The 17,565-nt window shown below is 45.4% G+C and overlaps 1 pseudogene; it reads left to right on the forward strand.

Annotated features, from left to right (window-relative positions):
• Positions 1-14,350, forward strand: part of LOC147378849 (uncharacterized) — a 60,310-nt pseudogene extending 45,960 nt beyond the window's left edge.
• Positions 14,351-17,565: the final 3,215 nt, after the last annotated feature.

Raw genomic sequence — 17,565 nt, forward strand, 5'->3', positions numbered from 1 at the left:
TGTCCGACTCTTTGCGACCCCATGAATCACAGCACACCAGGCCTCCCTGTCCATCACCAACTCCCGGAGTTCACTCAAACTCACATCCATCAAGTTGGTGATGCCACCCAGCCATCTCATCCTCTGTCGTCCCCTTTTCCTCCTGACCCCAATCCCTCCCAGCATCAGAGTCTTTTCCAATGAGTCAACTCTTCGCATGAGGTGGCCAAAGTACTGGAGTTTCAGCTTAAGCATGAGTCCTTCCAAAGAAATCCAAGGGCTGATCTCCTTCAGAATGAACTGGTTGGATCTCCTTGCAGTCCAAGGGACTCTCAAGAGTCTTCTCCAACACCACAGTTCAAAAGCATCAATTCTTCAGCACTCAGCTTTTCTTCACAGTCCAACTCTCACATCCATACATGACCACTGAAAAACCATAGCCTTGACTAAACAGACCTTTGTTGGCAAAGTAATGTCTCTGCTTTTCAATATGCTATCTAGGTTGGAACTACATTAAACTACATTAAATTCCTTTTCCTACTCTTCTTCTCTGAAGGGATAAAAAAGCACCTTCCTTCCCTCTTTTTCTCACTCATTTCTAGGAAACTTTTCCCTTCTATTCAAGGTGAGTCTCTCACCTGGATTCTGGATCCCATTTTCTCCGCCTTCATCACTAAAGATGTCAAATCACCTCTGAACCGACACACGTGATGAACACGTCCCAGTCTTACTTCCCTACAGCATCTGAAGTGGTTGATCACGCTTTTAGAATGATTTCTTCCTTGGTTTCTATGACAATTCCTTCTTTTAATTTTCCTTCTGCATCTCTGGATACCCCCACTTGGTGATCCAATAATCTGACACCTCTTAAATTTCTCTCCAAACCACCCACTTCCATCCCTACCACCACATTGCTAGAGCAGAATAGGTCCATCTCAGGTCAAGATCACTGACAGATTCTTCTAGCTGCCTCTTCACCCCAGCTTACCCTCCAGCCCGAATCAATCAGTGACTCACCAGTTGGGTTTAATGGATGGCAAGGCTGGTGGCAGAGGTAGGGGGTACTGGAGCTGGTTCCCTCCCCCACTCTGCTGAACCTGCGAGATGTGAGAGATTTTCCTTTGGGGACCTGTTGCTTCTGTCTTGGAGCAATCTCATCTGCCACTGTCCTACTTGAATCAGTTCAGTTCAGTTCAGTTCAGTCACTCAGTCGTGTCTGATTCTTTGCGACCCCATGAATCGCAGCACACCAGGCCTCCCTGTCCATCACCAACTCCCGGAGTTCACTCAGACTCACGTCCATCGAGTCAGTGATGCCATCCAGCCATCTCATCCTCTGGCGTCCCCTTCTCCTCCTGCCCCCAATCCCTCCCAGCATCAGAGTCATTTCCAATGAGTCAGCTCTTAACATGAGGTGGCCAAAGTACTGGAGTTTCAGCTCTAGCATCATTCCTTCCAAAGAAATCCAAGGGCTGATCTCCTTCAGAATGAACTGGTTGGATCTCCTTGCAGTCCAAGGGACTCTCAAGAGTCTTCTCCAACACCACAGTTCAAAAGCATCAATTCTTCGGCACTCAGCCTTCTTCACAGTCCAACTCTCACATCCATACATGACCACAGGAAAAACCATAGCCTTGACTAGACGGGCCTTTGTTGTACCAGGGCTTTTTAGACAACCCCATCTGACTTTGTAACCCAGCCACAGCTCTGGAGTACCCCGTAAGTTGAAACATCTTTTGTCCTGATACCTCACATATCTCTAAATCCTGCACACCAGCTGCAGCCTTCTGATATTACCACCCCAGGGTGGATGTTGATTGGTAACCATTGTGAATTGTTGAATGAATTGTGAATTGTGAATATTGCATTCACAATTGGGATACTCATGTCTTTTAAGTCTGAAAAAGGAATCACATGCTTCACACAAAAGTGAATGTAATAATAAAGATGGTCTTTTCCCTGTAATTTTGGCCTTCAAGAGTCTCAGAATCAAATTTGTATTTCAACTTACTAACTCTCCAAAGCCCCTGTCTGCAGTATCTGCAAAATATGGTTCTTATTATCCATTTGTCTGCATCTTAACATCTTATTTGGGTATTCCCCTGATGTATGAGTTCTCTGTTGCTGCTTACCAAATTACCATTAGTTTGGTGACTTGAAACAACATGCATTTATTATCTCTGTTTCTGTGGGTCAGGAGTCAGGCAGAGCTTGGCTGTTTCTTCTGTTTAGGGTCTCACAAAACTGCAACGTAGGTGATAGCTGGACTGCATTCCTTTTGGGAACTCAAGATCAAATATATTTATATATATACATATATGTATATGTATCAGTTCAGTTCAGTCGCTCAGTCTTGTCCGACTCTTTGCAACCCCATGGACTGCAGGACGCCAGGCCTCCCTGTCCATCACCATCTCCCAGAGCCCACCCAAACCCATGTCCATTGAGTCAGTGATGCCACCCAACCATCTCATCCTCTGTTGTCCCCTTCTCCTCTTTCCCAGCATCAGGGTCTTTTCCAATGAGTCAGCTCTTCGTATCAGGTGGCCAAAGTATTGGAGTCTCAGCTTCAGCATCAGTTCTTCCAATGAACACACATATACATATACATGTACAGGCTGTGCTGGGTCTCCGCTGTTGCGCAGGCTCTTGTTAGTTGCGGGGAGTGGAGGCTACTCTCCAGTTAACGGTGCTCAGGCTTCTCACTGCGGTGGCTTTTCTTACTGTGGAGCGCGGGCTCTCGGGCACGTGGGCTCAGGAGTTAGCTCCCAGCTCTAGTGCACAGGCTCAATAGTTGCAGCGCACAGGTTTAGTTGTTCCACAACATGTGGGATCTTCCCAGACCAGGGATCAAACCCATGTCTCCTGCATTGGCAGGCAGATCCTTTACCACTGAGCCACCAGGGAGGCCCTGCACGGACAGCCTTACATCACGTCACACAGTCAGGGAAATGGCCCTGCTGTCGCTTTTGCCGTCGAATCTAACAATCAGGGGAGTGACTCTCTCATTGTATCCACAGATCCTTCTCAAGATCAAAGGGAGAGGATTAGAAGTGATATGTGTACCAAAGGGCAGGAATCTTCGGGACCATCTTAGAATTCTGCTAACCACACCTAATCTTATATTTTTATTTATTATGTTAAACAATTTTGTATAGCTGTATATATTTTTTGAACTCTATCTCAAATATTTTCAAGACCAAGAAAAGAGACCATCTCACACTCTATGGTAGATTGATTATAAAAAGGGCCCACCTCAATTATTCCCTCCTTGGATCCCTGCCTTATATGATGTGCCTTTGCAGCTCATTCCAGAGAGTCTCTGATGGGCCTATGTCTCCCTTTGGCAATAGACGGCAGCTGAAAAATAATGTGAGGGTGTTGGGCCTGATCTTGAAGGGAGATTGATGCTCTTGCCCTCTCCCTCTTGGAACCACACCACCATGTTAACAAGCCCAGGGCTGCCTGCTACAGAACAGTGTAACCACCCATCGTGGCCAGTCCTGGATGCCTGGGGGGGTCAGTTGACCACAGACCCAAGAGGGTGCCTACCCAAAACCATCCGAGCCTGCTCCAGATCAGCAGAAGCTCCCTGTCAATCTATACATTTATAAGAAATAATAAACTATTATTGCTTTAAGGTACTGCAATTTGTGATTGCTTGTTATACAGGAATAGCTAATGGATGAGGCTTCCCTGGTGGTCCAGTGGTTAAGAGTCTGCCTTGCAATGGGGCAGGGCGGTGGGTTGGGGGGCACACCGGTTCGATCCCTGGGCCAAGAAGATCCCACATCCCCCGGAGCAGCTAAGCCGGAGCGCCACAACCACTGAGTCTGTGCTCTAGGGCCTGGGAGCCCCAAGTACTGAGCCCATGAGCCTAGAGCCGGCGCTTCACAGCAAGAGAAGCCTCCGCAGGGAGAAGGCCACACGCCACAACCGGAGAGGAGCCCCGCTCGCCGCAGCTCGAGAAAGCCCATGCACAGCAAGGAAGACCCAGCACAGCCAAATAAAAAATGTAATAAACAAATATTTTTAAAATAGCTCATTGATGCATGTGGGGAAATGCAGCCGAGGACTTGATTTTATAGCGGAAGTGAAGTATCCAAAAAGGCACAATTCGTTCACAGCGCTCTCGAACCTCTGTGCTTCGTGTACTCAATCCCTGCCGCGGAAGACGGGGTATTTCAACCTGTGCGCCTTCATCTTCATTCGTAAGACTGATGTGTGACCTGGAGTCCTTTCTCCAATGATTACAGCAATAAAGAAATAGAACAATCAAATAGCAAGAAAGAAAAAAAGCGTTCTGCCATGCTATTCTGGACACCGCTGCCCTAATAGAGCCATGAGCAGTTTCTACTTTTCTTGCAGTTTTTCAGTTCAGAATTACTTTAAAATAAATCCCAGTGAAAGCAGTAATCAATTATGTCAAGAGGAAAACAAAGTTTGATCTGAGAATACTGAAAATACATTTTAGAAATAAATTACTGTGTCATGTCCTATGGCAATATTGCATCAAATTGCGTAAAGATAAATTGTACAGTCAACTTCTGGGTATCTGTGTGTAGATTATCCTTTTTGCAAACTAAAAGGGCAAACATTTAGGTTTTTAATCCCTCTTGTTTTCGGTGACCACCTTTCTAACTACTATTAGTCTTGTTTGCTAGGGGGATAGAAATTGAGTGTGATATAGTAATAATTCAGTTATATCATGAAAAAATAAGGCATTCAATGTAAGTAAATTTCCAAGATGGCCTAAAAGTTATCCTTGCTTTAAAAAAAAAAAGCAACCCTATAACCATTCTGACATAAATTCTTGTAAAATGTGTTTTACTTTCTCCTTCCATTGGAAACAGAAAGTATTCTACTCCTTAAATAAACCTTTATTGTACAAGGTACTTTAGTAGACGTTGAAAGGATGCAAAGGTCAATCAAAACAGTATTCTAGCCTCTAGTGGTTTACAACTGAAGGAGGAAGGTGAGTAGTAAGACAGGGACACAGATGAGTCCGGAGGTAAGGTCGCAAGAAAGGTAAAGAAGTCTCGTACGTGAATTCAAGGAAAATCTCGAATCCATTTGGTGACATGAGGGAAGGCCATGTGAATTTGGTCCTTGACGACAAGAGAGTGAAGTAAGAGAGGCACTTGCCCCACATGTAAAATTTAAGTGTGTATCAAAAAACTCAGTAATCAGTGGGGGAAGGATGGACTGTGAAGTTGGGGTTAGCAAATGCAAACTATTATCTATAGAATGAATAGACACAAGATCCTACTGTATAGCACAGCAAACTAAATTCAATATCCTATGAGAAATCATAATGAAAAAGAATATACTTATATGTGTAACTGAATCACTTTGCTGAACAGCATTTTTTTTTGTACAGCAGAAATTAATACAACATTGCAAATCAGCTATACTTCAATTAAAGAGAAAATATAATTCTGTTTTAATGAAAAAACCCTCAGTAATCAACATTTGAAATATTTTAATGTATAATTTTTAAAGGTCAAAAACCAATGCAAAAATACCTGTGACGAGTTTTAAATAAAAACTCAAAGTTTTAAATAAAAACTAGGCCAACAACAGTACCATGTCAGAGTCTTATTGGAGTCTGAGGCAAAACAAAACACCCATAAAAAACTGTTTGATGTGGGGACTAGAAAGCCCACTAACTAGGAAGTTATGCTAGTTTCTAAAATTATAGTCTATTGTAAAAAATGATGGTCTGCTGCAAGGAATGATCGTTTTTATAATCATTTACACCTCTGCACAATTTGGAATGCCATCCCCTGAGTGAGGAAATTGCATGTGTGTTAATTACATGATGCCGAAAGTCTCAGCCTCTGCATTGGTGTCAAATCGCATCTCGGAGGCAGAGTTTTGGGTAAAGTAGAAAGAGATAGCTTCACTGGGTTGTCAGGCAAAGGGGGACACAGTGGGCTTCTGCCCTCAAAAACAATGTGTCCCAATTGGGAAGGGTTTGATGAGGAGTTTCATAGCAATCATTCAAGGGCGGGATTGCTGACAAGACTAAGGTGTGTGCAGGGTCTCAGGTGATGGTCTCCTAATCTTGATGAGCTTCTCTGGTCCTTTAATCTTGCCTCAGGTGGTTTCTTGGTTGCTCCTCCCTTGATTTGCTGTTTTTCAGTCCTTTCTGACTCTGCAACCCCATGGACTGTAGCACTCCAGGCCTCCCTGTCCTTCACCATCTCCCAGAGCTTGCTCAAACCCATGTCCATTGAGTCGGTGATGCCATCCAACCATCTCATGCTCTGTCATCCACTTCTCCTGCCTTCAATCTTTCACAGCATCAGGGTCTTTTCTAATGAGTTGTCTCTTTGCATCATGTGGCCAAACTACTGGAGCTTCAGCTTCAGCATCAGTCCTTCCAATGAATATTCAGGGTCGATTTCCTTTAGAATTGACTTGTTGGATCTCCTTGAGTCCAAGGGACTCTCTCTTCTCTAACACCACAGTTGAAAAGCATCAATTCTTTGGCGCTCAGCTTTCTTTATGGTCCAACTCTCACATCCATACATGATTACTGGAAAAACCATAGCCTTGACTAGATGGACCTTTGTTGGCAAAGTAATGTCGCTAACCTTCAGAACTCAGGGAAGGTCATGGGGGCTGGAGTCTTGCCTAGAAGAAATGGAGGGAGAAAAAGGCTTTCATGCCCAAGAACCCCACAAGGTCCTTCTTAGTTTCAATAGGAGCAGATATTGGCTTCAGGTTTAACTCCTAACCAACTCAGATGATGAGATGGAATCTACAGCCTGATACCAAACCTTCAAATTGTGAGTCGGAATATTGGGCTGGACTTGTACTACTCTAATAATAACACTAGTGTTTTTCTCTACATGTTCTTCTAGAGATAGATCCTTAGGCAGCCTGAGGCATCCATCTGCCTTGAAAGGAATTAGGACTTATTTAGGAATGCAAAGAAAAAGAAAGTTATAGTTTAGCCTCTGACTTGGAAAATAGAATTTTCAAATGCACAGCAAGACTTAAAAACAAGTGTCTGTCAAAAGAAAAGGGATTTCTAAACAACCTTATCTCTGTCTCTAACTTACCAAGAGGAGCTGACTCACATCAGAGGGTGTCTTCCACAGTGCAGCTGAGTATCCCATCCCCCTCTGGTCAAGGCCAAGGGGCCTGGCGCCCCAGGTAAGAAGGGCGTGATGCCCAGGAAGTGAAAAGCCCGACTTTGGTTCTTCTCACAGGATTTAGGGAAGAGAGAAACACAAGAGGAGGGAGATGGCTTCTCTGAAAACGGCACGTTTTGAGAGTGGAGGAAGCAACCAGACCAGAGGAGATTTTCACAAACTCAGGTTTTTTAATTTTTATTTAAAGCATAATTGTTTTACAATATTGTGTTGGCTTCTGCCATGCATCAACATGAATCAGCCACAGGTACACACACACCCCCTCTTGAGCCCCTCTTCCACCGCCCACCCATCCCACGCCTCTAGTTGTCACAGAGCCGTGGCTGTGGGCTCTCAGCAAATACCCGCTGGCCATCCATGGTAACGCGGTAAAGTCCGTGCTTCAGTGCTGCCCTCCCAGTCGTCTCACCTTCTCCTTCCCAGCTGTGCCTCAGGCCTGCTCTCTTACGTCCTCCATTGCTGCCCTGCAAATAGGCTCATTCTTCTAGATTCCATATACATGCATTAATATGTGATATTTTTTTCTCTTTCTGACCTACTTCACTCTGTATAATAGGCTCTAGGTTTACCTACCTCATTAGAACTGATTCAAGTGCAGTCCTTTTTATGGCTGAGTAAAACTCTACTGTTTACATGGACCACAACTTCTTTATTCATCTGTCTATAGACATGTAGGTTGTTTCCATATTCTAAGTATTGTAAACAGGGCTGCAATGAACATTGGGGTACATGTGTCTTTTTCAGTTTTGCTTTCCTCAGGGTATGTGCCCTGTAGTGGGATTGTTGGGTCATATGGTGGTTTTATTCCTAGTTTTTCAAGGAATCTCCAGACTGTTCTCCAGAGTGGCTGTATCAGTTTACATCCCCCAACAGTGCAAGAGGGTCCCTTTTCTCCACACCCTCTCCAGCGCCTATTGTTTACAGATTTTCTGTTGATGGCCATTCTGATCAGTGTGAGGTGATAGCTCATTATAGTTTTGATTTGATTTTCTCTAATAATGAGCAATGTTGAGCATCTTTTCATGTGTTCAGTACGTGAGTCTGAGTGAACTCCGGGAGTTGGTGATGGACAGGGAGGCCTGGCGTGCTGCAATTCATGGGGTCGCAAAGAGTCGGACACAACTGAGCGACTGAACTGAACTGAATAATGAGCAATGGTGAGCATCTTTCATGTGTTTCTTATGATAAAAACCCTGCAGAAAGTGGGCATAGAAGGCTGTTGTCGTTTAGTCACTAAGTTGTGTGCAACTCTTTTGCGACCCCATGGGCTGTAGCACGCCAGGCTCCTCTGCCCATGGGGTTTCCCAGGCGAGAATACTGGAGTAGGTTGCCATTTCCTTCTCCAGGGGATATTCTTGACCCAAGAATCAAACCCACATCTTCTGCATTGCCTCAACATAATAAAGGCCATATACAACAAACCCACTGTAAAAAATATGCTCAATGGTGAAAAACCGAAAGCATTTCCTCTCAGATCAGGAACAAGACAAGGGTGCCCACTCTCACCACTATTATTCAACATAGTTTTGGAAGTCCTAGATGTGGCGATCAGAGAAGGAAAAAAAAATAAAAGAATCTGGACTGGAAAAGAAGAAATAAAACTCTCACTGTTTACAGATGACATGATATTATACACAGAAAATCCTAAAGATGCCACCAGAAAATTACTAAAGCTAAGTCATAGGATATAAAATTAATACAGAGAAATTCCTTGCATCCCTGTACACTAACAATGAAAAATCAGAAAGAGAAATTAAGGAAACAGCCTCATTCACCATTGCCACAAAAAGAATAAAATACCTAAGAATAAAAGAGACTGAAGACCTGTATGCAGCAAACTATAAGACACTGATGAAGGAAATCAAAGTCAACACAAACAGGTGGAGAGACACCATGTTCCAGGATTGGAAGAACCAGTGCTGGGAAAATGACTTTACTTCCCAAAGCAGTCTAGAGAGTCAGTGCAGTCTCCCAAGGGTGCTCTTCACAAACTCGGTCTTAAGGCACAGGAGCACCCTGCCTCCCAGGCTGCCCTGACTCCAAATTCAGGAACAGCCCAACCCGAACAGTAGCAGGTCTAGGAATTCCTCTTTAGGAATTCAGGCACGGCTTTATTAGGGCCCTGCTGCAGCGAGGTGGGCTGAGAACATACAGCAGCCTTCCCTGCTTGCTTGCTCCCCAAATGGCCTTGTTCCTTATATGGGTGAGGGAGGGGTGGCTTAGGTGCTTTGCCCACCCTTAGGTGATGTTGAGGCCAGGGGGCATGTTCTTGAGTCCAAGTTAGGTGTGGACAGAACTAACTTTGGAAGTTCTCCCATGCCCCCAAGGGGAAGAAGAAAGGTAAATGAGATAAGAGCCCCAAGGCTTTCTGGGGTTCACAGTGGGCAAGGGCAAGGTCAGCATGGAGCCAAGCCCCTCAGTGAACTGCCTAAGCCGGGCGGCACAGGGAGAGGGTGCCATGTGATCCACGGCAAGGTCTGTGCACGGTGTGCATTGAAGTGTGCAGGTCACACAAGGCACCGTCACCTGGGAAGGCTGTGCTCCCAGTGATACCGACTGCCACCTGCAGCAGCTTACCCAGTGCAGCCGGTGTGGTAGGATGCAGCCATGCAGACAAAGGACTGTTCCACGGAAACCGGAAGACACCGTGAGGGGGATGCTGCTGATGCTCTGCCAGACGCCCGCAGTCCCCTTACCGGCTCTTTGCGCCTCCATCACCTGCACTCAAACTCTTCTTTGGAGATGTCCTTCAGGCTACTGGTTCGCCTGCAATGCGGGAGACCTGGTTTGATCCCTGGGTTGGGGAGATCCCTTGGAGAAGGACATGGCAACCCACTCCAGTATTCTTGCCTGGAGAATCCCATGGACAGAGGAGCCTGGCGGGCTACAGTCCATGGGGTCGCAGAGAGTCAGACACGACTGAGTGACTAACACTTTCACTTTCAAGCTACTGGAGTGACTACAGAGGGAATAAGAAAACCCAGTCCTTCCACCTTAAGTCCTCAAGCGGGGACTTTAGGAAACAACTTAAGACAACAGGGTTCCCTGCAGGACTGGGTTGAGGCGATGGTCTGCGGGGAGCTGCCCGTGAGAACGGGGTCCTTTGTCTGAAGGACACAAGCTCTGGGAGCTGCCTCAGTCCTTGAGGGTTTGCTTGCAAACATAGCTCTCTGTCCCGCTACCCCAGAGATTAGGCGCTTATTTACTGCAGACACTTGGAGTTCTGTGCAAACTTCTCACGCACAGGGAAATCTGGTGTAAGAAATAATAACAGGGAGCCATTCCCATGCTCTCAAGATTTCTTGTGACTGTTTGTAAGATGTATAGGTCAACCAAGAAAAAATGTCAACTGTCTTGTTTTTCTCACGCTCTTCTGTATAAATATAAGATGCTGAATAAAGTTGGTGTCAGACTGCGTCCCTTCGTGGAGACGTGTCTGAACCTCTCGACCCCATCTTTGTTGTAGTCTCTTGCTGTAGTTCCCTTTCTCAGCCCCGCTGTGCATGTTCTCGGGACCCGATCGACTTTGCCGGCTGGCACCGGCAATGGTCTACGTGCCTTTGCCTGAAACCACACCATTACTAGGACGGTTCCACCTTCTCTTCTTTCAATGATTCCTCTTATTCATTATTATTCCTCTTGTTCTTTTGGCTTTTCTCAACTGAAAGCATAATTCACTTGTTTTTCTTCTTTTCAGTGTGATAACAGTTAAGTGTATGAAGTTTCCTCTGAGTGCAGTTTTGGTGTAACACTATGAGTTCTAATATAATGCAAATATAAGCATCATGTAGCTATAAATATTCTATTATTGACTTCTTCTTTGATCTAAAAGATGAATTGGAAGACTGTTGTATAATGTGCAAGTGTTTAAGTTACCATTTGGTTAAATAGAAATAGCTATAAAAACATGTGTCCACATAAAAGCCTGCACATGAATGCTCGTAGTAACATTATTCATAATAACCAAGAAACCAACCACACGAATGTCCATCAACTGATGAGTCAGTAAGCAAAATGTAGCACATCCATTCAATGGAATATTATTTGGCAATAGGAAGGAATGATGTAGTGACATAGGATGTGGATGAACCTTGAAAACATCCTAACCGAAAGATGTCTGCCACAAATGACACATGCTGTGTGGCTTTATTTATATGACATGTGAAAAATAGGCAAATCCACAGAGACACAAAGTAGACATGTGGCTGCCCAGGATAGAGGTGGAGGGTGTGGGGAGGGACTGCTAATGGTAAAGAGTTTCTTTGCAGGGACGGAAAAATGAAAGTGCTAGTTGCTCAGTCATGTCCAGCTCTTTGCGACTTCATGAACAGTAGACCCCCAGGCTGCTCTGTCCATGGAATTCTCCAGGCAAGAATACTGGAGGGGATAGCCGTTCCCTTCTCCAGGGGATCTTCCTGACCCACGGATCGAACTCAGGTCTCCTGCATTGCAGGCAGATTCTTTACCATCTGAGCCACCAGGGGAAGGGGTGATGAAAATGTTTTGAGACTAAATGGTGGTAAAGGTTAAACAACTCTGTGAATATACTAAAAACCACTGAGTCATACATTTTAAGAATTAATTTTATGTACATGATTATACATCAATAATACTTATTTTTTTAAAAAAAGGTATCATGGTAGAACCAAATGTTTAAAAAAATGTTTGCCCTATCTCCATAAATTATATCTATAGGCTCTATATACATTTAGCCTATGTTCATAAATTGGTTGCTCCTGTAGGTGGCTCAGATGTTAAAGAATTCACCTTCAGTGGAGGAGACCTGGGCTTGATCCCTGGGTGGGAAGATCCGCTGGAGGAGGGCATGGCAACGCAGTCCAGCATTCTTGCCTGGAGAATCCCATGGGCAGAGGAGCCTGGTGGGCTGTAGTCCATGGATTGCAAAGAGTTGGACAGGACTGGCTAAGCATAGCACATATCCATATCCAGGAAAAATAGAGCAGTGGAAATTTTTTATATTTTTTCTTTTTTTTTTTAATTTATTTTTTTAATTTAATATATTCCTTACAAATTTAAGAACCCATCCTGAACCCTCCTCCCTCCTCCCTCCCCATACCATCCCTCTGGGTCGTCCCAGTGCACCAGCCCCAAGCATCCAGCATCGTGCATTGAACCTGGACGGGCATCTCGTTTCATACATGACATTTCACATGTTTCAATGCAATTCTCCCAAATCTTCCCACCCTCTCCCTCTCCCACAGAGTCCATAAGCCTGTTCTATACATCAGTGTCTCTTTTTTATATACAGTATATACAGTAGTTTGTATCTGTTCATCCTCCTAATTTATCACTCCCCACCCCTTGGAATTTTTTAATGTAGCACACATACATAAGTATGCACTAATACACACACACCTTGGTAAATGTTCTAGTGACAAATGCGCCAGTGAAACAGCTGTCTAGGTCAGGATGTTAGCAGTACTCTGGGAGTCCCCTGAAGACTCCCTCCCAGACACTCCTTGGGAGCATTTCTTTAAAGAATCCTCATCTCAGGGTCTACCTCTGGAAAACGCAAGCTAAAACAATGTGGATACAAAGGTCCCTTTTCTCTGCCCTCCCCCAAACACTCAGAAGCCATTTTTGAGGGCGCAAGAGGCTAAACTTTTACCTGAAAGAACCATTATGAGAGATGGTACGGGAACTCTCCTTAATGATTAAGTGAAGCTGAAAAAGACTGGAACAGTCGTTGACGCGTGGTCACGGCTGTCCCTGGGCTGGGGGAGCACAGGAAGAGTCAAAGCAGGCAGAGGAACATCGCTCCTGCCCTTCCCTGCACGCCAGATGCCGGGTGAGTCGGTCAGGCGACCCAGTCAGGAGGCTCGCTAAGGAGATCTTGGAGCTAGGTAACTGGCAAGTAGCCAGGTCCACTGGAGGGGGTTATTCTCCCCGGTCTTGCACTGTGATCCCAGAGAAAGCCATCTACTTTCTCTTAGCCTCTGTGTCCTCAGCTAGAAATAAAGGGGGAAATGCTGAATTCCATGTAGTTTTCACATCAAGGGTAAAACCGGTTCAAAGAACTTCCCCTTGTTCACCAGAAGAGGCCAAGGCTCATCCTTATAAGACACCAAGTACAACACGGGTTCAAGCCGTATAGAGTCTGGGATGAAGTCCCCCGTGACGAGCTTCCAGAGGGCAGGCAGAGGGGTCAAGTCTCCCTGCGGCTTTCAACTGCCTGGGACTGGCAGGGTGACTTTTGAGAGGGTACATCATCCCCGATGGGGAAAATATGCTGTCCCCTTGACAATAAACAAATCCCCTAGCCTATGGAAAAGTCTTGGACGTGGTTGGCTATGAGCTAAAAATTGAAGAGGACTGCTTTAAAAATCCGATCATCTGAGACGCCGGAGTGAAGGGATTTAGGTAGAAAGGCCAGAGCTGATGAATATCACGCTGGTGAGAGTCTCCTGCAGCTGAGTGTTCGGTCCTGACAATTGTCAGATCCTCTAGGGTCGTAAAACCTACCTCAGCAGAGGGAGGATCTCGAAACACCTTTGAGTGATGCCGGGGATTGCTCGCGATCTGGTTCTGCATGCTCCTTCAAGGTCATTTCCCACCAATTCTGTTGGGAATTGGCTGTTGCTCCGCTGTTTCCCCTAACCATCCCCTGGGTTTTTATACCTATTCTCTATTTCTGACTTCTTATACACTTTTATTCAATAATTCCAATTTCCGTTTAAGAGTCAGACTCACTTCACAGCCAGATGAGCTGGCTTTCCTCGACGGCCCCACCGGCCGCCGCAGGCTGAGGGTCACCACCTCCCCGGGCAGGCCCGGCGGTTCTGTCTCTCCCGCTGATTCTGACAGAACCTGCCTCTTCAAGCCTTTCGCGTGAGGACAGCGCTTGGCCTTCAGACATGGGGATTTCTCTGTCTTTTTAAAGAATACGGTTCGTTTTGAGAGAAAGAGGTGTGCCCTGGTGAATTCAGCCGTGGGAAGTCTCAGCAGTGACTAGAAAGTCCGCCGCATTCACTGTGAATCTGTTAATGTGCTCAGTAGGTAACGACCTAGAGGTGTTTCTGCTTAACTTTTCTCCTGAGTCACGCGGACAGAAACAGTGGCAGGCGACCAAGCATTTCACCAAAAGCCCAGAAAACGCCATCCGTTCCCTCTCCGCACCCAGGTTTGTGTCTCAGGGCAACGCGCTTCTCGTTATTCTCGGCAAACCTCTTCCTCGCCTCCCAGCGTGAAAAAAAAGGGAAAGTGAACGTCACTCAGTCGTGTCCGAATCTTTACAACCCCACAGGCTATACAGTCCATGGAGTTCTCCAGGCCAGAACACTGGAGTGGGTAGCCGTTCCCTTCTCCAGGGGATCTTCCCAACCCAGGGATCAAACCCATGTCTCCCGCACTGCAGGTGGATTCTTTACCATCTGAGCCACAGGGATGCCCAGCGTGAGTTCCCTCAATTAGAAACAGAAGATGCCCAAGTTCAGCGCTGACAGTTCCACTGTCAGGAAACTCCTGTTCCTTTGCCCTCCTTGAATGCCCAGTGTCCTCAGCTGGCTCTGCCCCCTACCATTCAACGCCGGCATCAGAGCTTACACTTCTCCCGAACAGCTGGAACCCTCAGGGTGGATATGCCCCAGATTCCCCAACCATCCCACCACTCTTCCGTCAGTACTGGGAGGCATCTGTCTGCCAAATCAGAGGAACCCAGTTATTTCCAGAAAGAAACTGCCCTTCCTAATATGTGCAGACATTTGTGTCCTGGATACAGTCCTGGGGTATTTTTTATCACTCTTTGAAAGTGAAGTCGCTCAGTCACGTCCGACTCTTTTTGACCCTGTGGACTATAGCCTATCAGGCTCCTCTGTTCATGGGATTTTCCAGGCAAGAACACTGGAGTGGGTTGCCATTTCCTTTTCCAGGGGGGACCTTCCCGATCCAGGGATGGAACCTGGTTCTCCTGCATTGCAGGCAGACTCTTTACTGTCTAAGCCACGAGGGAATTCCTTTTCACTTGTTAATGGGGCAAGTCAAACACCGTAGTAAGATGTCCCGTGAAATAATTTGGACCATTGGAGAACCAGAATGGTCAAGTCAGGTTCAGTGTGGTGACACCCCGGTGCCTCTACCCTGGGTAAGCAGTGAAGACAGAGGGTCATCCAGTCACGAATGTTCCAGGCCAGGGCTGTGGAAACTGCCAGCTCCAGCCTCCAGGACTGGTCCTTCAGCGAGGAGGCCACCAGCTGAACGCTGCTGCTGCTGCTGCTGCTGCTAAGTTGCTTCAGCCGTGCCCCACTCTTTGCAACCCCATGAACTCCAGCCTGCCATGCTAGAGGGATGGGATTCTATCCATGGGATTCTCCAGATAAGAATACTGGAGAATTCAGAACTGCTGTGCCCTCCTCCAGGGGATCTTCCCAACCCAGGAATCGAACCTGCATCTCAAACTTCTCCTGCATTGGCAAACAGGTTCTTTACCACTAGCACCACCTGGGAAGATCACCAGCTGAGTCCCACTATATAAAAAGCATACTTGTGCTGACACTGGTTTTCAGGGCATCTAGATTGGTAGGTAAAGAAGAGTGGTATGGAGGAGGAAACGGCAATCCACTCCAGTATTCTTGGCTGGAGAATCCCATGGACAGAGGAGCCTGGTGGGCTATGGTCCGCGGGGTCACAGAGTCGGACACGACTGAGCGTGCACAAACCACCACCATACACTTAGGAAACGATCACCACAGTCGAAACAATGGTCTATAATCGCTCTCTCTTGTTCTCCTCAGCCTCCCATTCTATCCTCAGACACGACAGAGCTGCTCTCTGCCTGTGTAGATTGGTTTGCGTTTTCCATAGTTTCATGCAAATGGTAACACCCAGTATATACTCTTTTTCTTGCCTAGCTTCTTTCACTCTGCATGACATTCATCTGTGTTATATGTATCAATAGTTAACTTTTTATTGTTGAGTAGTATTCCACAATCATCCCCAAATCATCCCAAATGATTTACAGATGGTTTCAGAAAAGATGCATAGAAAGAATATGAAAAAGTAAATGGAGCAAAATGTAAACAATTGATGAAACTGGGCAAAGAATACATGGGAGTTAATCGAATCATTTTTTAAAAAAGGAAAAAAAGCTTTATTGAGATCAAAAGCATCAGTTCTTTGGTGCTTAGCCTTCTTTATGGTTCAACTCTCACATCCATACACTATTACCAGAAAAACCATAGCTTTCACTACATGGACCTTTGTCAGCAAAGTACTATCTCTGCTTTTTAATATGCTGCCTAGGTTGGTCAAAGCTTTTATTCCAAAGAGCAGGTGTCTTTTAATTTAATCATGGCTGCAGTCACCATCTGCAGTGATTTTGGAGCCCAAGAAAATAAAGTCTGTCACTGTTTCCACTGTTTCCCCATCTATTTGCCATGAAGTGATCGGGCCAGACGCCATGATCTTAGTTTTCTGAATGTTGAGCTTTAAGCCAGCTTTTTTATTCTCCTCTTTCACTTTCATCAAGAGGATCTTTAGTTCTTTTTCACTTTCTGCCATAAGGGTAGTGTCATCTGCATATCTGAGGTTATTGACATTTCTCCCAGAAATCTTGATTCCAGCCTGTGCTTCTTCCAGTCCAGCGTTTCTCATGATGTATTCTGCATAAAAGTTAAATAAGCAGGGTGACAATATACAGCCTTGAAATACTCCTTTTCCTATTTGGAACCAGTCTGTTATTCCATGTCCAGTTCTAACTGTTGCTTCCTGACCTACATACAGGTTTCTCAGGAGGCAGGTAAGGTGGTCTGGTATTCCCATCTCTTTCAGAATTTTCCACAATTTGTGGTGATTCACACAGTCAAAGGCTTTGGAGTAGTCAATGAAGCAGAAGTAGATGTTTTTCTGAAACTCTCTTGCCTTTTCTATGATCCAATGGATGTTGACAATTTGATCTCTGGTTCCTCTGCCTTTTCGAAAACCAGCTTGAACATGGAAGTTCACGGTTCACGTATTGCTGAAGCCTGACTTGGAGAATTTTGAGCATTACTTTACTAGCATGTGAGATGAGTGCAATTGTGCGGTAGTTTGAGCATTCTTTGGCATTGCCTTTCTTTGGGATTGGAATGAAAACTGACCTTTTCCAGTCCTGTGACCACTGCTGAGTTTTCCAAATTTGCTGGTGTATTGACTGCTGTACTTTTACAGCATCATCTTTTAGGATTTTCAGTAGTTCAGCTGGAATTCCATCACCTCCACTAGCTTTGTTCATAGTGATGCTTTCTAAGGCCCACTTGACTTTATATTCCAGCATGTCTGGCTCTAGGTGAGTGATCACACCATCATGATTATCTGGGTCATGAAGATCTTTTTTGTATAGTTCTTCTGTGTATTCTTGCCACCTCTTCTTAATATCTTCCGCTTCTGTTAGGTCCATACCATTTCTGTCCTTTATTGAGCCCATCTT

Source organism: Bos grunniens, chromosome 1, assembly GCF_055505025.1.
Source record: "Bos grunniens cultivar Pamir isolate PY7600 chromosome 1, Bosgru_T2T1.0, whole genome shotgun sequence".
Lineage (NCBI taxonomy): Eukaryota > Metazoa > Chordata > Mammalia > Artiodactyla > Bovidae > Bos > Bos grunniens.